General features: G+C 32.5%; 1 long non-coding RNA gene across 2 annotated transcripts; it reads left to right on the top strand.

The window, feature by feature from the left end:
• The first annotated feature begins 1,430 nt into the window (after nt 1–1,430).
• LOC118353002 (uncharacterized) lies at nt 1,431–22,946 on the top strand. Of its 2 annotated transcripts, XR_007407651.1 has the most exons (4): nt 1,431–1,603; nt 4,047–5,667; nt 21,633–21,699; nt 22,022–22,946. It is a non-coding gene; the product is annotated as an uncharacterized LOC118353002 (long non-coding RNA). The 2 variants fall into 2 exon arrangements; XR_007407650.1 differs by lacking the exon at nt 1,431–1,603 and having other exon boundaries at nt 3,643–5,667.
• Nucleotides 22,947–24,598: the final 1,652 nt, after the last annotated feature.

A 24,598-nucleotide genomic window follows, 5' to 3' on the forward strand; every position in this document is an offset into this window, starting at 1 on the left:
TAAATAATTTCAGCACTTTGAAAAAGGCATAAAAAAAAGAAAAGAAAGAAAGAAAAAGGCATTCCATTTACTGTGATTTCCATAATTTCTGTTAAGAGTCAGCTATAAATCCAATTGTCCTTTCTTTAATAAGAATGCATCTTTTGTTGTTTGTGTGGCTTCTTATAAGATTTGTTTTTGTTTTCATAGAACAACTATTTTATTCTCCCTAGAGTATGGCTAGGTATGGCTTTCTTTTAATTTATATTGTATGGGGTTTATACCTCTTTTCTATGTTTAGCCTCCTACCTACTTACATTCATAATTTTTCAAGTGTCTTGAGTAATTGGTTTTGTGTCTGAAGACCATCACATCACTATTTTTTCTCTTTCATTCTAAAATACACACAATGAACACTGATTGTTCATCTATCCTCTAGAAGCTAACCTCTGTCTGAATAAAACCCAAGTTTTTGGTGTCTTGTTCTGCCCTCCAAATCAGCAAATGCTTCAGATAAAAAAATTAGCTTTTGAATATCTCTTTATCTCCCAGTATTTTCCACCTCCCCAGAATCTTCACCCTATTATAATAATGGCTTAAGTAGCTCTATGATCCCTTCCTTACAGAATGTGTAGTTTTAATTACTAAGCTTTTCTAGTTATTAGGATTGTTCTGTCACATGTTTTTTCGTCAGCAACATTCACAGTTTCTTTCTGCTTTTCTTAAACTTTCAGACTCCAAATTCTACCATAAGCTACACTATTAACCACTTTACTTTGAAGCATGTTTGCAGGAAAAATGGCATTCTAAATGGATGTCAGAAGAGCCTACTCAACAGTAAGAGTCCTTAAAGCAGCTCAAATGCAGATGTCTCCATAGGTACAAGGGGAGATACTACCCATCATGCAAGTGCAAGGGTTGCCCTAACTTAAATGTCACTAAAGGTTTTATGTTCCACAGAGCCAATATTTTGCTAATAATTTCATAGGCCTAACTTTCAGTGTCTCTACAAGTGATATGCTGGTCATAAGAATAGGGTGCAAGACATCTCAGTATTTATATCTTACTTATAAATCCTCCATTCTACATGAGATTTACCAATAAGGAATTATTTATGTTATAGGCAATGCTGTATTAATATATATTAATAATGTTGTTATATTTTTGAAACATAATAACTTATCATGTTATCAGGAGAACAGAGATAAAGAATTTAACCAAAGATTGGATTTTCATAAAGTAGGGGAAAGGACCACAGTCTAGTTAGAGGTGGAATTTGATAGCTGACTACTTTTTGTGTCACCTTAGATATTTTAAAATAAGACAAAAGTCAGTAATGCTAATGACTGGTTTAGCTCATGTTAATTTTTCATATTGTTTTATTGCTTAGGTTTTCAATATATTCACTATATTCTTTTTTTTTTAATTTTTATTTATTTATGATAGTCACACAGAGAGAGAGAGAGAGAGAGAGGCAGAGACATAGGCAGAAGGAGAAGCAGGCTCCATGCACCGGGAGCCCGACGTGGGATTCGACCCCGGGTCTCCAGGATCACGCCCTGGGCCAAAGGCAGGCGCCAAACCGCTGCACCACCCAGGGATCCCTATTCACTATATTCTTTTGGTCTGTTTTTGTAATGCTCCAGTTTTTCTCTTATTCTTTTTGTTTGTTTTTCTATAATTAATCTACCTGATTATTCTTATTTTTATAACTGTCACTTCAAAATTATAACTGATTATCTTAAACATCTATGTTCTTTTCTAATATGAAAATTTAGAACTGTAAGAATTTAAAACTATAGTATTTAAAATTATAAACCATATTAAACCATACTACAAAACATTTAAAACTATAAACATCCTGAAATAACTGCAATAGCTAAATTTTAAACGTTTTGATAGGTCATATTTTATTATTATTCAGTTAAATATATTTTAAAATTTTCATGATAATTTCTCATCCCATGGGTTTTTAGAAGTAAACTGTTTGGAATATACAGTATAATATTTATAATTAATTATAACTGTAATATTTAGAGAGTTGGACCCTTTGATTTTTTAAATGGATTTTATAGCAAAATCTACTTTGATAAAGAAATTCTGTATTATTTTCATCAATTGATATTTTGATTAGTTTGACTCTAGGACAATAATATGGTTGTTTTGATAACTATCCATGAAAAATTGAAAAGAATATATATTATACACTTACAATGATCGATGCATCATTTATGACAGTATTATTAATCATATCATTCAAGATATATATCCCTAACTGATTCTATTCTTTATGTCTCTATCATCAGCTACTGACAGTGATAAGAAGAAATCAACTATGATTTTGATTTGCTATTTTTTTCTTTTATTATCTAAAAAGCTGAGACAGCATAGTGAGTACTGAAGGAGGAGAAACAATTCTCAGCACACACACACACACACACACACAAAGCTGACCATATATCTTGAATTTATAATTGGAGTTTGTCTGTCCAAAACAGGGTCCAGCTGTAGAAGGGAAAATCAATGTTTTAATACATTGGACTAGGGATGTCAACTAATGAACTAAGGTATTTTTTTAAACTAAAACTATAGAAGGACTTTTTATTTCATATGAGTTATCAGAAAATTCATAAATCTTGCTCTAATTTTACTCAAAAGATAAGTAAAAATTAACCCCCCAGAACACCACAGGCAAAGTGGTGTAGACATTACAAAAAAAGTTATTCAGCTTATTTGATACAGTGATCATCTTACTAGTTCTTCACTTTATTTGAACTTCCATGGCATAAATTGAGGTGGCAATTTTCTCTTAAATTAAACAATGCTACATTCTCTGGATTTTCTCTTACAACTTCAGCTCAATATCTTTTACTGAAAAGTTTCTTGAGGATAATAATTATTTTCTTTCTTAGTGCTGTAATCTCGTGCTGAGATATGTCTGGCAGAAAATAAATACCCATTAAATATTTCCTGAGAAACATTTTCAGTGACAGGCTAACTATTGGAGTTCTTCAAACTTAGATGTTGGATCTTATTGTTACTCATTTATGTCTTTACCCTAGATGACTGAAACCTTTTGGTGCTATAGAATATCATACATATGTTGATTTTGCTTAAAATTGAATTTTTTTCTGATAGCATAACTGAAACTGAGCATCTTAACTTTAATATTTTAAGATAGGCCTTGGCCAAACTCGCTGGATTCAGTTTCTTGTAACGTAATAGAAAGCTGATTATAGATACCCACAAAGTGCTTGTTGATAAATGCAAGAAAGTTAGAAATATGACATGTCTTCATTAATGAATATTCTATGAACAATGAGGCATGCTTAAGCTGTTGGCCAATAACTAATGAACCATAAACTCAAATGTAATGCAAGTGATTAACTAGTTTTAGAAAATTAGAATGATTTGAATATTCTAATTCTAATTTGAAATCTATGTCTAATTTGAATGTAATTCAAATTTGAAAAATTCTAATTTGAATTCTAGTTTTAATTGTAAATTCAATATTTTTCATCTACTTTTATTTTTCTTCTTAACTATTCTTATCTGTCTTTATAATTAGTCATATATTAGATCTCTTCTCTCTTTCATATAAACTGGTTGCGTTCTGAGTTATCATCATTTAATTTTTCTCAGTAGACTAACAACATTTTTGAATACTTGACTAAATTTCTCAGTTATCTACCTTAATACATAAACTGCATAATTTTTTATTCAGAACTTTTACTTTGTAATGTAGCCTTTTATAATTTTGGAGGGTTTCTCCCTCTATAAATTTAGCTTTCCTAAGTTCCAATAAAATATGGTTTATAAATTTTTGCAAGTTTAATTCCATATGATAATGTAAATCTACCTTTATGGGTGACTGCAATTATTATCTTTTCAAAAGTAAATATTTTTTATACACCTATCTAGAGTTTTCCTCCTTCCTTCTTTCCTTTTTCTTCTGATTTTGAAAGAGGACAAGATTTTTTCCTGATATTGCGTATCTTAGAGATAAGATAGAATTCTCAATTAGAAAGTTTATACTTTCTGTAAAGTCGTTTTTTGCTTGATCATAGGACTCTCGGCTGTAGGCTTATGCAACGGACCCTGGGAAGGAATGTGTTTATTATTTTCATGGACAACCAAGTCTACTGAAGACCACAGTTGCTGTCCCTTTAAATGGAAGAGATGTGTTGAGGTTTGCTTTCTATATACTGTTGCCTTTTCTGCTCTTGATTTCATTTCTTGTTTTTTGATCCTTGTGAAATGCTTGTTCTAAGTCAGACCTCTTGAGAAATGAAGATTTCACCAAGTATACTCTAGCTATGCCATTCCTGCCGAACAATTTTGGTTAGTTTTCTTTGTATTTGTGGTGATGACCAATATTTAACTGTGGTTTTATACTACCCTCTTTCCCCCCATCTTAGAAGACTGAGGTAATCTTTTTGTTCCTTATCATATCATACATTAAAAAATTAAAAACTGTGGCTGGATATTCCTACAAAATATACTTACTCAGGGTGCTAACAGAAAAATAAAAGTTTTCTATTTTTCCTCTGTCCATGATTTCTACTTTTACTCCATATACCTGCTCCTGAAAGTATGACAGTTGTCTGGTTTCAGCAGGAAAACAAAATAAAAACAGAATAATACAAAAACAAAACCTTTCAGATAAATCCTTTCTTCGTTTCTGTTATCTGACTGGCGACAAACATTTAATCCCAATTTTGTCCAAATCTCATAATGTTTGTGAGATGTCAAATGACTGTCTAGTTTAAATATTATCATGTTAGGGATACCTGGGTGGCTCAGTGGTTGAGCATCTGCCTTTGGCTCAGGGCGTGGTCCCAGGGTCCTGGGATCGAGTCCGGCATGGGGCTCCCGTTTTGAAACCTAAATACAGTATTGTTTTGAACTAAATAAAAGTGTAATCTGATTTTTCTAGAGCCATATCTAGAAGATCACATCTGAAACAAAGCTCTTCTGGTCTTGCCTCACCAGGAAGCCAAAGAGAAGAAAAACATCTAAATGCAATATAGAGGCTTATCATTTTCCTTATTGTGTCAACCTCCAAAAATTTGTACTCAGGTTGGAATAGAAAAACATTAATGTTACCATCCCCTACCACTTAGCCTCATTTCTCCCACATAGAAGAGTCAATTATTATTGTCAAGTATCATACTTTCCTTATGGCATGGCATGTAAGAACTTCCACTATCCCGACTTCTCCTCTGCATCCATTATACAGATTCCAGTGGAATGTGCCATTCTTTAAACAGAGATGTGGATTCACATGGCAACAATAATTAGGCAGGCCAATATGAATCCGGGGATTTTTATTCTCCTTTAAAAACCTATTTTTTGAGATAAACTACTTTGAGAATATTATCCTCTTTTCTTTATATTCAGTGTTCCCCTCCTCCAAATTCACATGTTAAAACCCTAACCCCTAAATTAATGGTATTGTGGTACTGTGGAGGGTAATTAGGTTTCATGAGATCATAAGGGTGATGCCCTCATAAGGGAATTAGTGCTTTATGAGAAGAAGGAGGACAGGAGAGTTCTCTCTTTTTACACTTTGAGGAAAGGTTATGTGAGCGCACAGGGGAAAATGGCCATAAGCAAGCCAAGAAAATGGTCTTCGCCAGGAAATGAATCTCCTAGCATCTTCATTTTGGACTTCCAGCCTCCAGAATTGTGAGAAATAGATATTTATTATTATCTAATAAATAGATATTTATTGCTTAAGTCACATTATCTATGGTATTTTGGTATAGCAACTTGAGCAGACTAAGAAAAATATTAAAACATTTTTTTAGAGTAGAAGTAGTATTTGGTATGTGTTAATATCATATCTCTTGCCTAGGCAGTGATTCAGAAAACTGGCATGTTAAAAAGATATAGGAAGAGTAGACACCTGGGTGGCTCAGTGGTTGAGCATCTGCCTTCAGCTCAGGGCTTGATCCCAGGGTCTTGGGATCAAGTCCTGCATCAGGCGCCCTATAGGGAGCCTGCTTCTCCCTCTGCCTATGTCTCTGCCTCTCTCTGTGCATCTCTCATGAATAAATAAATAAAATCCTTATTTTATAACAAGGATTTGAATGAATAAATTGATAAGAGAGAGAGAGAGAGAGAGTTATATGGGAACCTTTTAAGACTTATCTTAAGCTTTCCCTTATAATAAACATTTAATAGTATTTTTCAGACCAAACTTTCTACAGATAAGAAAAGTTGTATAAAGTATTTTTTTTAAAAAAAGTGTGAGAAGACATAGAGGAACTTAAACAACAGCAAGACTTGAGGACTCAAGATCCTGTAGAGTAAAAGCCCACAGAGTAAACAAGGCATTGGGCAACATTCTTTTCTTTGAAAATTTATCAAATTAAAAAGGTCATTAAGAAGGTGAGAGTCTAAAATAAAGCTTTCCTTACACTCAAGGGTAAATGAAAACGTTGGAATCTTTTTGTCCACAAAAAAGAAGGAGACCTGGTAAATATCCGACTTTTTGGTGGGACTTTCCAGAGCTATACTGTACGAGTAAGGGTACATGTGAATAGTCCAGTTCTAACAAAGAATAAAGAGATTCAAATGGGCTCAGTTATTGATTAGAACAAGTCAATCTGCCCCTGCACTACATCCTATAAGAAGCAAAGGTAATGCTCTCTGTAGGAAGATAATATGATCAATAGCTTCCAATTTTCTTCATCTTCCCTGCTAGAAACCCAAAAAAGATATCACTTGGCTCTTCATAATGAGAACCTAGTGGGAACACTGGCAGTAAAATCTGTGAAAGTGAAGTGCCCATGGGTTTCTAACACTATGTAGATTACAGTGTAATTAGAACAGAAATCAAAATGATATAAGATAGCTGGAAAATTCCCAAATATTTGGAACTAAAGCACACCCTTCTAAGTAAGAAATGGGTCAAAGAAAAATCTCAATGGAAGTTAAAAATACATTTTGAACTAAACAAAAGTGAAAATAAAAATAGAACTCATCAAAATGTGTTGGATACCATGAAAATAGTAATTAGAATCAAATTTATAGTGTTAGATGTATATGATAGAAAAGAAGATAGATCTAAAATCAATACTTTAGGGAATAAAAAATAAGAGCAAATCAATTCTCCTGCAAAAGAAAGAAAGAGTTGAAATAAATTGTAAACAGAAACATAACAGAGAAAATCAATGAAACCAAAAGTTGATTTTTAGATCAATAAAGCTGATAAACCTCCAGCCACAGTAACCCAGAAAATCAGAGAGAAAACACAAACTATTAATATTACAAACAAAACAGGGAGATTATCGGGATGCCTGGGTGGCTCAGCAATTGAGCGTCTGTGTTCGGGCCAGGGCGTGATCCTGGAGTCTCAGGATCAAGTCCCACATCGGGCTTCCTGCATAAAGCTTGGTTTTCTCTCTGCCTATGTCTCTGCCTCTCTCTCTCTTTCTCTGTGTCTCTCATGAATAGATAAATAAAATCTTAAAAAAGAGAAAGAAATAGGGAGATTATCAATACTGGTCTTGTGGACTTTAAAGATTACTATGAACGAACGTATGCCCCCAAATTTGATAAATTAGATAAACCAATACCTTAGAAGATCCACAATACCAAAACAAGCAGAAGAAATAAATAATCTGAATATGCCCATATCTATTAAAGTGATTTAATTGATAAGTAATAAAATTACCAAAGAGAAAACATGCAGGCCAGATAGTTTCACTAGTAAATTCTACCAAATATTGAAGCAATAAATGATACTAATTCTACTCTCTTCCAGAACATAGTCATAGAAAGAACAATTTTGAGTTTATTCTAATACTTAAACCAGATAAAAAACATTGCTAGTAAGAAAAACTATAGACCAAAATATCTCATGAACATATTTGCAAAATCCTTAAAAAATTATTAGCAAATCAAAACGAGTATGTATACAAACTATACACCATGGCCAAGTGGGATTATCCCACATATGCAAGATGAATTCCATATTCACAAATCAACTTAATCTATGTCACCAATTAGAAAAGAAGACTATTGTGATCATGTCAATTAATTCAGAAGCAAAATGGTAAAATTCAATAAGCATGATTGTTAAAATTCTCTCAATTAGAATTAGAAATAGAGGGAAACTTTTTTAACTTGATAAAGAATCTCTATAAAAATCTACAACTAACAACCTATTTAATGGTGAGACACTGGATGCTTTCCCCTATGACTGACAAGAAGGTAATGATGTCCCACTTCACCATTCTTATTAACATGGTACTGGAAGACCTACCTAGTACAATAAGACAAGGAAAAGAAAATAAAGGCATTTAGACTGAGGGAGAAGAAATAAAACTGTCTTTGTGAAAAGTACAAAGTCAACTAGAATATTCCCCATAATCAAAAAAATAAAAAATCTTGGAAATAAGTGATTATAGAGGTTTGCATGATACAAGGTTAATATGCAAAGGTCAATTGCTTTATAACATACCAGCAATTAACAATAGGAATTTGAAATTAAAATCATACTAACATTCATGATAGCATTTGAAAAATGAGATACTTAGATAAATAAAATATATTCAGAATCTATATTCAAATACATAAAACTCTGAGGAAGGGAATTAAAGACGAACTAAATAACTGAAAACATTATGTTCACGGACTGAAAAACTCAATATCTTTAAAATGTCAGTCTTGCCAAATTGATATACAAATTCTACAGAATCTGAAATAACAACCTAGTGAATTAATTTGTTGACATCAATAAACTGATTCTTAGGTTTATATGGAAAAGACCCAGAATAGCCAAAAAAATGTTGGAGAAAAAAGTTGGAGGATTGATGCTACCTGACATCAAAACATATTTTAAATATATAGTAATCAAGACAGCATGGTATTAATGAAATTCAAGGGTAGCCATTCCAACCAATGGAATATGAATAGTTGGACATCCATATTTTAAAAAAATTTGTCTAGATATATATTTTACAAATTATAACTTGATATGTATCAGCAAACAAAATATAAAATGCAAAATTATAAAGTTTCTAGAGGATAGCCTAGGACAAACTCAGGGCTTTGTTCACAGAGGATATACTTGCCTACATAGAAAATCCAGGGACGCCTGGGTGGCTCAGCGGTTGAGCGCCTGCCTTCGGACCAGGGCTTGATCCTGCAGTCCCCAGATAGAGTCCCGTGTCGGGCTCATTGCATGAAGTCTACTTCTTCCACTGCCTCTTACTCTGTGTCTGTCATGAATAAATTAATAAAATATTAAAAAAAAAGAAAATCCAAAAGACTGAGTGTATCTGGGTAGCTCAGTTGGTTAAGCATCTGACTCTTGATTTCAGTCAGATCACGATAGCAGGGTTGTGTGATCAAGCCCTGTATTGGGTTCCATGCTGGGTATAGAGCCCGCTTACAATTCTTTCTCTCCCTCTCCTCCACCCTCCTCCCCCATGCTCACACACACTCACTCTCACTCTCTCTCTTTAAAAATCAATCGCTTAAAAAAAATAAGAAAATCCAGAAGAATCAACAATAAAAAACTCCTAGAACTAATAAGATTACAGGATACAGGCTTCATATACAAGTTAATTGCTTTTCTATATAACATCAGTGAACAAGTGGAACTTGTTATTATAAGCTTATTATCATTTGCATTAGCATCTCTCAAAATGAAATACTTAGAATAAATATAACAAAATATTTACACAATCTATATGAGGAAGACTACAAAATTCTGATGATATCAAAGAAGAACTAATTAAATGAAGAGACATCCATGATCTTGGATAAGAGGATATCCATATTCTTGCATAGGAAGACTCAATGTCATCTAGATGTCAGTTCTTCCCAATTTGATTCAATGCAATTCCAAACAAAATCACAGCAAGTTATTTTGTGGATATCAAGAAAGTAATTCTAAATTTTATATGGAGAAGCAAGGAGAAGCAAAAGACCCAGAAAAGCCAACCCAATATAAGGAGAATAAAGGAGGAGAATAAAGTTAGGGGACGGACACTATCTGAACTCAAGAATTACCATAAACCTAAAGTAAATTTTTTTGCTTTTTAAAAATATTTTTATTTATTTATTCATGAGACACATAGAGAGAGGCAGAGACACAGGCAGAGGGAGAAGCAGGCTCCATGCAGGGAGCCCGACATGGGACTCAATCCTGGACCCCAGAATCATGCACTAAGCCGAAGGCAGATGCTCAACCACTGAGCCACCCAGGTGTCCCAAACTAAGACACGTGGTATTGGTGAAAGAATACACAAATAAAACATGGAATGAATAGAAATAGACCACCATAAATATAATCAACTTATTTGTGATAGAACAAAGGCAATATAGTGGACACAGACAGTCCTTTCAACAAATGGTTCTAGAACAACAAGATAGCCATATGACTTAAAAAAAAAAAAAGAATGAAAGAAAAATAATCTGGACACAGATTTTATACCCTTGACAATAATTAACTCAGATCACAAACTTAAATATAAAATTCAAAACTATGAAACTGCTAGAAGATAACATAGGAGTAAATCTAGATGACCTTGGTATAACGATGCTTTTTAGATTCAACAATGTAGACACAACTCACAAAAGAAATAACTGATAAGTAGGCTTTCATTTAAATTGAAAACTTCTGCTCTGTGAGAGACAACATCAATACAGTGAGAAGACAAGCCACACACTGGGAGAAAATATTTGCAAAAGACACATCTGAAAAAGGACTAAGATCTAAAATATATAAACTCAACAGTAAGAAAACAAGACACTCGAGTGCCTTGGTGGTTCATTCACTTAAGCGTCTGCCTTTGGCTTAGGTCATGTTCTCCGAGTCCTGGGATTAAGCCACATGTTGGGTTCCCTGCTCAGCAGGGAGCCTGCTTCTCCCTCTGTCCTTCCCACTCACTCGAGCTCTCTTTCTCTCTCTTAAATAAATTATATAAATAATAAATAAATAAATAAATAAATAAATAAATTCTTGTTAAAAAAAAAAGAAGAAAAACAAGAACCTCAGACCTTAGCATACACCTCACAAAGGAAAATATTGAGACGGCAGATGGCAAATGAGCATATGAAAAGGATCTCAATATCATGATCATCGGGGAAATGCAAATTCAGATAATGGTACACAACTTCACACCTATTAGAATGGCCAACATCTGGAACACTGACACTGCTAAATGCTGACAAGGATGTGGAGCAATGTGAACTTTCACTCCTTGCTTTTGGAAAGCAACATGGTACGGCCACTTCCAAAGACAGTTTGCCAGTTTCCTACAAAACTAAACACACTCTTACCGTATGATCCAGCAAACATGCACCTTGGTATTTACTCAAAGGAGTTGAAAACATATGTCCACATAAAATCTGCACATGGATGTTTAAAGCAACTTTAATCATAAATGCCAAAACCTGGAAGCAAGATGTCCTTCAGTGGCTGAATGGATAAACAAACTGTGGTTCATTATTCAGTATAAAAAGAAATGAGTTATAAAGCCATGAAAGGACATGGAGGCACTCATATGCACGTTGCTATGTGAATGAAGCCAGTCTGACGAGGCTATGTACGGCATGACTCCAATTATATTCCATTCTGGAGAAGACAAAGTTATGGAGACTGTAAAAAAATCAGTCTTTGCCGGTGCTCTGAGGGAGGGAAGAAAACATGAATAAGTAAAATAAAGGAGATTTTTAAGTCAGCAGAACTGCAGTATATGATACAATAATAGTTGATACATGCTATTATATATGGGTCAGAACCAATAGAATGCACAATACAAAGGGTGAACCCTAATGTAACCTATGGTTTTTAGTTAGTAAGGTATCAGCATTGGCTCCTCAATTGTAACAATGTATTATTTTAGTATAAGATGTCAATAAAAGGGGAAATGAGATGAGAGTGGGAAGAAGTGACAGTAAGGGAACTCTCTATACTCCTCACACAATATCTCTATAAACCTAAAACTGCTCAAAAAATCTATTAATTAAAAAAGAAAAGTGGGGTGTGTTCTGGATGAATAAAGTCACAGTCAATATAGGTACAATTTTGCTTTGTCAAAGTAAAAATGAAGTTTATAACATACAAACAAGAACAGGGAGGTGCTAAAAAATTGCTTACCCTAAAGAAAGGCAATTCGGCTTGAAAGAAAGTCAGTGGGGTTAGTTATTTTACATGTTGGTGTAGGAATGATTCTTTCCACATCAGAGCAGGCAGTCAGCAACAATGTGCTCAGAAGCAAGCTATGAGGGAACCGGAGGTAGTGGAGAAAGAATAATATTGACTATTATTCCCAGAGAGTTATTTATCTGGAAATTTTAGCAAACGTGAAAAGAATCATTGAACAAAGACGATATAAACCATTACATATAAATTTTTTTAAAAACTAGGCCCCTTGCCTTTGGATATATGAATCAAGTAGACGGAAAACAAAGGACAACAATTAAAAAGTAAAATGTGTGAAATATGAGTAAAGAGGACACTGCTAACAAACTGCAATGAAGCAAAATTGAAAGTGATCATAGCTATAAGCTTTCATCAGAAATGCAAAAGAGGAAGTTCAAAATTAAAACTCCTTAGGGTGGATAAAATGGGAAAGTTCAATCAAGGTGATAAGTAAAAAGGCCCTTTACAAGGCAGCTTCCCTTTTACAACACATGCTCATCTATCTTGGAGACACTGAGCTAGAGTCACTGTCAGCCTAGATACAACTTGGTTTTGTCAAAGAGGGAGGAAAGATTGCAGAGAAGGAGTTATTAGGGAATTGAATGATATGTACAGTTGGATCTAATTAGGGCAAAGTGATAAGTGATGGTTTTAGCACAAGAATTAACACAGATGGTCAAAAAAGACAAATTTAGTATCTACAATCTGGAAAATGTCAGGCTTAGCATAGATAATGAACTCCTAGAAAATAAAGAATGAAATAAAGGCCCTACTGAAATGGCAAATGATTCTAGGAAGGAAAGCATGCACACACTATTCTTAGAATTCCTAAATAGATAATGACTATATTAGCTTAGCTCAGATTATCTGCTATAGTAACATAATGAGTGTGAAAATTGAAAACTTGTCAAGATAATAAATATGAAAAACTTTTAGATTTTTATTTTAAAAGAAAATAATAAAGTATAATGACCACAGTTCAAACTTTATATTGCTTATTATTAAATACCTTTCTACCCAAATATATTTATAACCCAGTTCATTTTAAAGTGGTAATTATCGATAAAATTTTTAAAAACTGAGCTTTAATCATTATTTATTATTTCTTGGAATAATATGCAAATTGATGCTGAGACAATTATATTAAGTGAATTGTCTGTATTTTCTATGTAATATCAATTCCAAGTCAAATTCTATTGTAGCAAGAATTGATATGCTATTATTATATTATCCAAATTTGAGGTATCCAAAAGGCAGTATGATCAACAGGAAGCACTTGAGATTTTAAACTAAAGTAAGAACAAACTAATATTGGCTTTTTAATGGAAGACTAAAAATAATGTATCTTTTATTATACCTGAAGCACTTAGATTTTTCATTTGAACACCATTAACATTTCAGAGTCTGTAATTTTACATTAAATGCTCAGCACATGGTTTCTTTATCCAGGTCAGTGCTTAATAGAAGTCTGTGAAAGTAAATGCTAGTTGAAAACTGCTTAAGCATGTGGATAGTACAATGATGATAGGTAAAATACACACACACACACACACACACACACAGAGGAAGGGAGGGAAGGAAAGAGGGTGACAGGAAAGGAAGGATGGGGGAGAGGGAGGATGAGAGAGAGATGTTGCTGCCAACAAACACAAGATAAATGTCTTTGTGGCAAAGATTCAGAATGAAAATGAAAGCAGTAAGTAGGACAGCAGCCTTAGATTTGCCAGACCCCAGATTCATACTTCTGTCTTTAAGAGTTTTATTCCCTTTGGAGTAAACTGTCTCTAATTATTCAGAATACTGGAAGCAAGATTACCACTTTTAAAACAGAGGCTGCTGTTGAACTCTGTTCATAGAAAGGTTCCCCCCAGAAAAAAAGAAAAATTGTAGGCAACTGTCCCTATAGCTTAGACCTATATAAGAGTAGGAAGAGCCATGTTCAGCTGTCTGTATCTCCAGTATTATATCCACACTACTGCAGGAAACATCAAACCACCTGAAAATGAGCTCATTGTTGACTAGTGTTATCAAAAGCTAGGGAGAGGCTGTAAAAAAAAAAAAAAAAAAAAAAAAAAAAAAAAAAAAGTAAAACAAAACAAAAGAAAATAAACTAATAAAACAATGGAAAGAGAAAAAAATAATTTTTATAAGCTTGAAAACGTCCAAAGAACATGAGCAAAATAACTCTAAGAAAGTAAAAAAAAAATTAAAAATTAGAATATTTCATTAAATAAAAATAATAGAGCAATTTGAAAATAATTATTAAGACATAAATAAATGAACAGATGTATCATGTGTATGGATGACTTACATTCCACCTAGAATTATTTTTTCTGTAGAGCATGAGATAGTGATCATTTCCTTTTCCTCTATACCCTACTCAGTTGCCCCAGAATAGTTTATTAAAATGATGTTCCATTTCCTACTACCATGCAGAGCCCTGCTGGTCATAAATCACAATAGGCTTGAGCTTGGTTATGGGGTCAGTGTTCTATTACTTTTGTTTATTCTCGTATCCTCGGGCAGTGCATCTTAATTGCTATGACTTTATTGTAATTTGGATATCAAGTAAAGCAAATCTTCCTCTCCTTGTTTCCTTTTGAAGACAGTCTTAGCTATTTATAGTCATTTGCACTTCCATGTGAATTCTGCTATCAGCTTTAGGTTTTTTTTTTATTGAGATTTCCGTTGTGTTGTATTTTATACATAAATCAAAGAGGAAAAATTTACATCTTTAAAGTAATGATAATCTGTTGCATGAACAAGGTCTGTCTCTCCATTTGATTATCCTTCCTCTTGATAGTGTTGTGGTTTCCTAGATTATTCAAGTTATTTAGAATTGTTGGTGATATTGCAAATAGTATCTCATTAAAATATGCCCTTTTGTAAATTAATTTTTGCAGATATGTAAAACAATACTTTCAAGTAAATAGTACACAGCTATCATTGTTAGTTATGTATTTGTTTACTTATTTGTTACTTATTTCCGGTTGCTCTCAGTAAAATTTTAGTTACCTGTGGGAATTGTTGTCTTTCTATCTTTCTAAGTTCTTTGAAAATATCTGGCATACAACTAATCATAATAAATATCCACTGAATAAATAATTTATTGAATTAATCAGTATGTAAACCAAGACCATACTTTAAAAAAAAATTAGTAAAGCTCATGAACAATTACACTCAATTCTCATTTTTTTCTCATCTGAGTTTCTTGCCCATTTTAGCAACTTTAATACAGGATATCCACCATCCTACAGCCATTTTAAACATGCTCTTTGCACCATCTGTTATATGTTTCATTTCCCTTCATTCTCTTTTCTACTTTCCTCTATGACTAGCTGTGTGTAGAGAACATAATAATGCAGATTGATGGAGGATAGGAGTATAGAAAAAAGAAGTGAGAAAAGATCAAGAGAGAGAAAAATCAGGATTTACAAACAGGCTATTATTTCAATTTCTTCTTTCACCATCTGTTCCCAGAAATTCTTTGACAAGGAGTGAATATTGCAAGGTCTGATAATGCACACTTTTATGCAACAAGAAGGCAACTCTGGATTTGGTTATTATATGTATATTGTTAATGGGAGAAAAAGAAACTTCTCAAAATAAAAATATAAATAAATCAAAAGCATCAATAAAACATCAAACACATTAATTCATGAGATACACTTGACCCCATGACCATCATAGGACAGCACTTTGATTTATTGTTGACTTATCTTTTGTGTGTTTTGTCTTACTCTAACAGATATTTCAATTGGTGCTCAACAGCTAAGAAGTGTTGAGGCCTCATTGCCTGAAGTTCTTTATATCATTTCTAGAATTTTTTTCTCTATAATTAGTATGTTTTGCCTTGATAAATATTGTGGCTGAGTATAGCTTTCTGCAGAGAATTTATAGCTAGTTCCCAATTCTTGTCCTAGACTTGAGAGAACAAGTATGAGGCATTGCTACCCACATTATATTTGTAATTCTCTTACATAGTATAATTAAAACCTCCTAAATCATTAAACTTCCAAGTTGGAAGTAGCCACACATCAACTATTCTTTCAAATGTAATTGATATTAATTTCTTTTTACTTGATAAAGGAGGCAACCACATCGGTAGGACAAAAACTATTTTGCAGTTCTGGCTGAGAAGGGAAGAATGCCAGTTTATATCCATCAAATGATATGCTTCTCTACTGAGACTTCCAACAAAGGTGTTAAATGCATCTCAAAAGACTTGATACAGTTCAATTCTTACAACTGACCTCCTTTTTCATCTATGAAAATATAATAATATGAAAATAATGAAAATTAAAGAGAGTTGCTGCAAAGTTAGGCTTTTCACATGATTAAATTGCTCACCATCAAAAAAGGAGAGGAGTATATGGTCAAATTGAAAAATGCATAAGTTGAGAAATAAATCCAGTATTGAGAATGTAAATTACTTTGGGTTACACATAGTAAGTGAAAATTGGAAATCCTGATTCTTTATTTTACCAAAGTAAGATAATGATTTGGTCAATGTTTTAGAATATCAAATAAAGAAATGCCCAGTCATGAAACCTTAAACTGGTTAAACCTTAACCATATGTAAATTAATTTAAGAAAGAACTACAAAGACATAGAAATCTGAACTGTGGAATGTTTTTCCTCTCTGTTATGAATAAGGTTTGAAGTCATACTGTTAACCTCAAGTGACACCAGGTTAGAAAAACATACATATAATTAAGATATTTCTAATGTTGTCTGAGAATATAAAGAGTGGCTTATACCAATTTTGTTTTACCTCCACTACTTGAATCTTCTTTCATTCATTTCTTCATTCATGAAGTATAAAACGATTTAACAACTAAAATGAGCATTATCGTGATCTTCCCATATACATAAAAGTGCAGAAGACAAGTCTCTACCCTTTGTGATCTTTATATTTTTTAAGAGAGATAAAAATATATGTATCAGGAGAAAATGGAAGAGTTGTTCTTAAACACTCAATGAAATACCTGAAAGTCAATGAAAATTATATGACCATATATTCATAGCACTATAGTCAAAATTTTTTCACATAGCACACACATAAAATGATGATGTTTATGGCATATTAGAGTAGGGAGATCGCAATTTGCAGCCGGACCAGTCCAGGACCTGTGGCCACACTAGTTTTCATCTGGATGCTAAAAAAAAGATTAGTTCAGTGCACCTGCAAATCCATCAGTTCACACCAGTTGTCAAGCCTTACCTTGGGGAGTACCCAGGTGGAAAGAGATTGATACAAAGAGTATTCCTGGATCTGTTGATTTCTGAATCTTATTTAAATATACATTAATTCATACATGAAAATTTTAGATTAATAACAAAAATAGGGGATCCCTGGGTGGCTCAGCGGTTTCCTGCCTGCCTTTGGCCCAGGGCGCGATCCTGGAGTCCAGGGATCAAGTCCTGCATCGGGCTCCTAGTATGGAGCCTGCTTCTCCCTCTGCCTGTCTCTCTCTCTTTCTCTCTCCCTATTATAAATAAATAAAAATAAAATCTTTAAAAAGTAACAAAAATAGAAGAAGCAATGGAAACATGTAGAACAGATTAGAAGAATATCATGTATGAAGAAAATAGCTTGGGTTAAGCCAAAACTAAGTTTTTTTTTTTTTTTTCAAAACTAAGGTTTTTAAAGTGCATGTAAAAATGTGGTAAGAAATGTCACTTTAGTAGAAGCTGTGATTCAATACACTGAACCAAGATTTTATGTGATTCACATGTAGGAAGAAATCATTATTAGAATATTTGAAAGGGATCTGACAATTTTTTGAAATAGTTTCTGTCTTTGGAGGTGTTATAATAGAAATTGTATATTTTCCTACTCAAAAAAATCCATAAATTTATCCATGGACTAGCTAAAACTTAGAATAAAATTCTGTGCTGAGCATGTTGTTAAATGAACTAGACTGTGTCTCTTCATCATAAATAGAACCTTGATCCTGAAAAAAAAAAAAAAAAAAGAACCTTGATCCTGAATCACATGTTTATGACAGTAGTCATTTTGAATACTATTTTGGCTGTAGTTCATGTACTTTACAACATCATCACACAAAGTAAAATGAAATGCTAGCTGACTTTAGCAAATTAAATATTACTAACTGTCCTAAAATAAGTATAAATATTAAAACAAGTAAATTAATTATTTTTAAAAAAAGAAATAAAGAATAATTCACAGTCAAGCTTTTATACTTCCAGAAAAAATATTAGTTGGCTGTTTCAAGAATGAATGTCCTATCTACTAAAACAGCATGTTCTTTTCTGACTTACAGTCTCTAGACTCTTTAACATTTTCTCACAAACATAAGCAGAAGCACATACACAACCGAAAAAGGATAGTGAAAGTTATTTCTTGAAATTATTTTAAAGACTAAATACATGGCTATATGATTAAAAGAAGATCCTTATACTAATGCCTCCAACTTCACTCTTTTTATTCAAACCAGCTATTCAATCTTGAAATTTTTGAGTGAATTCTTGGGAAAGTTTAAAAATTTTGTTTATTTTTTTCTTGATTTCATACATCCCATAACAGGAAGTGCCACTTTTTTGTTAAACTTCATTATTTATGCTACCTGGGATATTAATATGGTAATGTACTTTTTGTAAAACATGACTAGAACTGATGATACTCTGTTAAATTATGAATTACTATAAGAACATGTAAAAATTGATAGATACACCTATATAATGAAGAAATATGTAAAAGGCCTTTGAGAAGCAGTAATTCAAATTCTGGAATATAAGGGGTTTTTTAGAATTTTAAAACCACATACATATATAATTAATAGATAAAAACAGCATCTTCTGGAAAAAATCAATTAAAATTTATTTTGAATTTTCATTGCCATCATTGAACAGCATACTGGATACAGAAATATGTTTCAATTAATTTTCTATGTGCATGCAAGTTATTACAAATAGACATTTCAATGCAAAATTAAGTTTTTTCTTGATCATTTACTCAAAGTATGACCCCATACTTCAAAAAATCTTCAAAACTATAGCTATGAGAAATGTTTATCACTGGCATGCAGATTTTATGTGCCTTCAATTTTGCACTCTACTGATGAGTTTATATTCACACACAAAAAAAATGGTATCTCATGTAAGCTAAAATAAGTGCTAATTTTGAACCAGATCATGGATAGGTACTGTTTTGTTTTTGTTTTTGTTTTTCTAATTAACCTTATATCAAGAGATCTGGTCACAAACTTCAATACCTAAATAAGATTTGTGGATGTAATAGGATAAAATAATATGACAGCAGCATACAAAAATATAACTTATATTGTTAGAAAACAATTGGGATGATTTATATGTCAAAACACCTGGGTAATGCAATCCAATGTTAAAGTACTAATAGGGTGGGAGGCAAGGCAATCATGTCCTGTGTTCCTTTATAGAATGATTCGTTGTTCCACATTGAATCTTTGCAGTGTGGTGTGAAGGATGCTGACCCAATCAATAATTCCCTCTTGAAAAAAAAAAGTTCAAAGATTCAATGTGAATAACATTATCCTATTTTCTCAAAAGCCCTTTCCTGCATCGAGTCATATGGCTTCAGACAAGAATTCCAACTGAGTTGTGGCATAAAAAAAGATTACAAGGATTCAGTAGATCAGCAGGAAGCACAAAAAGAAAGCATCCTTTCTTGCAACTAGCTTGATTAAACCAAATGATCTAAGATAAAATTAAGATAACTTATTATCAATATCTCCTCTAAGACTTTGCTTTCCTAATTGTTCAAAGTGAACAAATATCTGCTACATTTTCTGAAAAGGTTTCATCCTCACTTTTTTTTCTTACACTTAAGACTCTTTAGTCTTGATTGGATTTTAAATCATCAACCACATAAACAGGAATGATTCCTTCCTATGCTTTTGGTGGAAAACCTCTGTGACTCTGCTCCTAATCTCCCCCATGCTTGATAAGACCTAAGGGACTTAAGCTTTTATTTCTTATTTTCTTAAAAATGGGTAACAAAAAAAAATCTATTAATATGGTAATTATTTTCAGTGTATTCAATAAGAAAATATTTCCCTCTGTTTAATATCTAATAAAATTAAGTAAAAATGTTAGTTAGCTGATTATTTTCAAAATCATATACCCTCACATACTTCAATCTTGATTCATTTGAAAAGAAAGATGGCTATGTATAAATAGGAAAAAAATAGTTAACTTCTTAGATAACAATTATACATTAAAGTTTTATATATATAATAATGCTATATAGTCCTTTTAGTTCTAGATCTTAAAGGTGTTGCTCTCTTCCTTTATATGCTATGATATATATGAAAAGATATTGGATACAGCTATAGCAATTTATTTTGAGCGAAAAGATTTTGGCAATGTCTATAATCATACTGATAACCCCATTAACTGAGCCATTTCTTTTGATCATTATAAATATATTACCTTGAAAATCAAGCCAACACATGAACTAGGAGATGAGCCATAGGGTCCAGGATAATAAGGAAGCTAAATTTTCATCACTGGAAGTGAACCAATTATATTTCATATAAATAACATCTTTTAGAGCAACACCTGGTAGAAATGGTAGAAATAAAAATATTACACAGCCTTTTAATTTTTTTTCCAAGATGGCCTCCATTATTTCAAAAGGATTGATTTTTCCCACTTGGTTTTCAGAACAAGTGTTTCTTAGTTGGTATCTAGAGCAACATGGAAGTAAATTAAATTTGTAAGACTGGACTCCAGAATGCTAAAATGTGTTTATCTCATCTAAAACTAAAGTACACAGATATATACATGGAGGTTTATTTTAGCTTATTGCATCATCAAATTTACATACTTAAGTTCTTTTACTTATGAACATATCGATATCTCATTTTGGAATTATATTCATAGACTCTGTAGCATGTGTAGATTTCTTTTTTTTCTTTTTAAATTTTATTTATTAATTCATGAGAGACACAAAGAGAGACCAAGGCAGAGACACAGGCAGAGGGAAGAAGCAGGCTCCATGCAGAGAGCCCAGCGTGGAACTCCAGGATCACACCCTGGGCCGAAGGCGGGCGCCAAACCGCTGAGCCACCCAAGGATCCCGCATGTGCAGATTTCTAAAGTAGTCAATTTCCATTTATACATAGTTGACTTCCTTTAAAACCATAGATTAATTCATTGAATCAAACAAAGCATGAAACAGATAATGCTGGCCAACAATTTCTGAACCAGTTCAAATTTCTGGTAATTATAGCATTGAAGGATGATCCTTATATTACCTTACTGGGGCCTAGAATCCATTATATAGTTTTTTGTTTTTTTTTTTTAGAAAAGATGACTGATATCTGTTTATGTGTGAAATACATAAATGCGGATATCAAGCATGGATGTACACATAGACTATGTACACATAGACTGTTAATAGTCAAATTTTATTTTGTTCTCTTAAAGAAAAAAAACTTTTGCCTTTTTCTAAATATTCATTTACTTACTTATTATTTATTTATAGTTATTTTTAGAAACCCTTGTGTCAAGAGCTGACTTTCAATAGATCAATGAGGAGATTACTCTGCAAGGTACAAACCCCAACCATCTTTTCTGCCTTTAGCTTATATATCTATAAAGTTTAATGTAAGTATGCTTAAATCTACATATCATGTTTACATAAAATAATTTTAGTCAAATTTGCTTCTTGAACTGTATCTGTAATTTTAAATTGAAATAAATTTGCACTTATCAAAGGCTCATCAATTTTAAGAGGAGAAACATTGGGGGGGGAGACCATTCAAACACAAAAAAGCTCATTAAAAGGATAGCTGGAAATTAGAACCAAAACAGATCGTTTATTTGCTAATATAACCAACATACATTTAATGTGCCAAACCTTTTTTTGATCAGACAGTACAAATAATGTATGGATCATACCTTCTAGAAGTTCATGATTTATAATAGAGCACACAACCCTTCCAAGAACAAATAGTTGTCTCTCATCTTGATCGGCCCGCAGACACTTCTTTAGAACTCAGAAGGAAATGGTCCTGTAGAAGATTTTCTTCCCTGAACAGGTACAGTGTTTTGTGAATGTATTCATATAACATTCTAAGATTGAAATCTCCTCTGCATTAGATAGTTTTATAAATTGTTCTACCAAGAAACAGGTATCTTTCTGAATTAGGGTGTGAGATATCCAAAATATGGTATGTTTTGAGTAAATAAGCTGAATATAAAAACTGACATAGAAATCTAGACATATAACAATAAATATTACCTTTGACTATTAAGTAAAGCTTTGGGTTTTCTTCAAGAGGACAACTAGAAATTACGAGATGTGAAATATTTCCTATAAATTCAAAAAAAATACAACTGACTGAGAGTTATACAATGTTTTCAATTATTAGCCTTATTAGTATCACTGTTTATGGATTAAGATACTCAAAATATGTAACTGTCTCTAAAATTGGATAGAGACATGGACATTTAACACAAACTTCTATAACGCTTCATATTACCACAAAAATAAATACAGATATAAATTTGAAAATATATTTTTCTATGAATGACTGTGATCTAATGGTATAACTGCAGGCAGCCCAGGTGGCTTAGTGGTTTACCGCTACCTTCAGTCCAGGGTGCGATCCTGGAGACCGGGAATCAAGTCCCACGTCGGGCTCCCTGCATGGAGCCTGCTTCTCCCTCTGCCTGTCTCTCTCTCTCTCTCTCTCTCTCTCTCTCATGAATGAATAAATAAAATCTTTAAAAAAATATAATGGTATAACTGCAACATTATTATAACATCAGTTTTGAAAAATATGACTATAGTCATATCCTTAATTTACCACATATTTGTTTTTCCAATACTAGAGGTAATATTATTTTATGTGAAAAGACCGCTGAGTGACCTTGAAATTTTGGTGATATCTTAGTTTTTCTTAGAAAACTGGAAATAAATAATGATTATCACCCTGCATTGCTCTATAATTTTTATACTTAAAATATTCTTGCAACAACTTCTGAGAATGCTCTTAGGAGTGGCTAAATTCATGCAATATCAAGGATAGCAGCAACAGGAAAGAAGAGCAAAATTATATTTTCATGAAATACCTAACAAGGTGAACCAAAAAACATCTATAAATTTTCACAGATTTGCAACAGAAAATAACACTAATAATTTTATGACAAAAAAATATATCTCAGTGTGCTTTTTTAGGTTTGGGAAGGATAAAACATAAACAAAAGCTAAGAAAACTTGAGGTCTCTTAGAAAATTTAAATGGAAATATGTTTTTTATTTTATTTTTATTTTAGGAGGCAGGGTGGAAAAGTCATAGTGTTCAAAATTTTCCCTGTACATACTTTGCTCATCACTTTTCTTAAATTTACTATGATATATCTTATTTAAAAATAATACGTTCTAATAACAAAGGACATTTAATAAATAATGTTACACAAAAAAGAAAACTATCATGAATACAATGCAATGGTATTTTGGGGGACAGCCAGAAAATAGCACTTGAAATTTACTTTTAGAGAATGATATAGTCTCCAGAATTGAAAAACAAGTTTAATAAGTTAAAGGAGAGAAGTTCTAAATGTGAAATTGTGACTATAAAATTTTGAATGAATCCATTATAGGAAGAACCCAATATGGACACAGAAGAATCTAGTTATTTGGGGAAAAAAATTCATCAAATTTTAAAATCCATATATTTCCAAAATAAAATAAAAGAGCTGAAGAGACATCTAATAACAATAACAAAATATTAATCACTAAAGCTTAATATTTAATGGAAAAAGACTCAAATAGAAAAATCAAGTAGTTGATTGCATTTAATAATTGTATTATTTATTTATTTGTTTATTTATTTATTTTTAAGATTTTATTTATCTATTCATGAGCGACAGAGAGAGAGGAGAGACATAGGCAGAGGGGGAAGCAGGCCAATAAAATAAAATTAGGGTAACTATTAAAGATCATCAATTTGTAGACAACAAAAACAAAATAGTTCAATATGATCAAGCTTTTGCAGATTGTGTTCGTGGTGGGGGATGCCTAGGTGGCTCAGTCAATTAACCATCTATCTGCCTTCAACTCAGATAATAATCCCTGGGTTCTAAATTGAGCCCTATGTCAGGATCCCTGCTCAGTGAGGAGTCTGCTTATCCCTCTACCCCTCCTGACTGCTTGTGTTCTCTCTCCCTCTCTTATGCTCTCTCACTCAAATAGATATAATCTTAAAAAAAATTGTGCCATGGAAAAATTATTACTTGAACTGAACTATCAAGAGAGAATCAACCATGAGATGAGAAAGCAGCATCTTTTCTTTCTTCAACTATTTAAAATTTTATACAACTAATTATATTTGTTTTGTTTGGCACTTTTTAAAAAGATTTTATTTATTTATTCATGAGAGACAGAGAGAGAGAGAGAGGCAGAGGCAGAGGCATAGGCAGAGGGAAAAGCAGACTCCACGCAGGG

Source organism: Canis lupus, chromosome 31 (assembly GCF_003254725.2).
Source record: "Canis lupus dingo isolate Sandy chromosome 31, ASM325472v2, whole genome shotgun sequence".
NCBI lineage: Eukaryota > Metazoa > Chordata > Mammalia > Carnivora > Canidae > Canis > Canis lupus.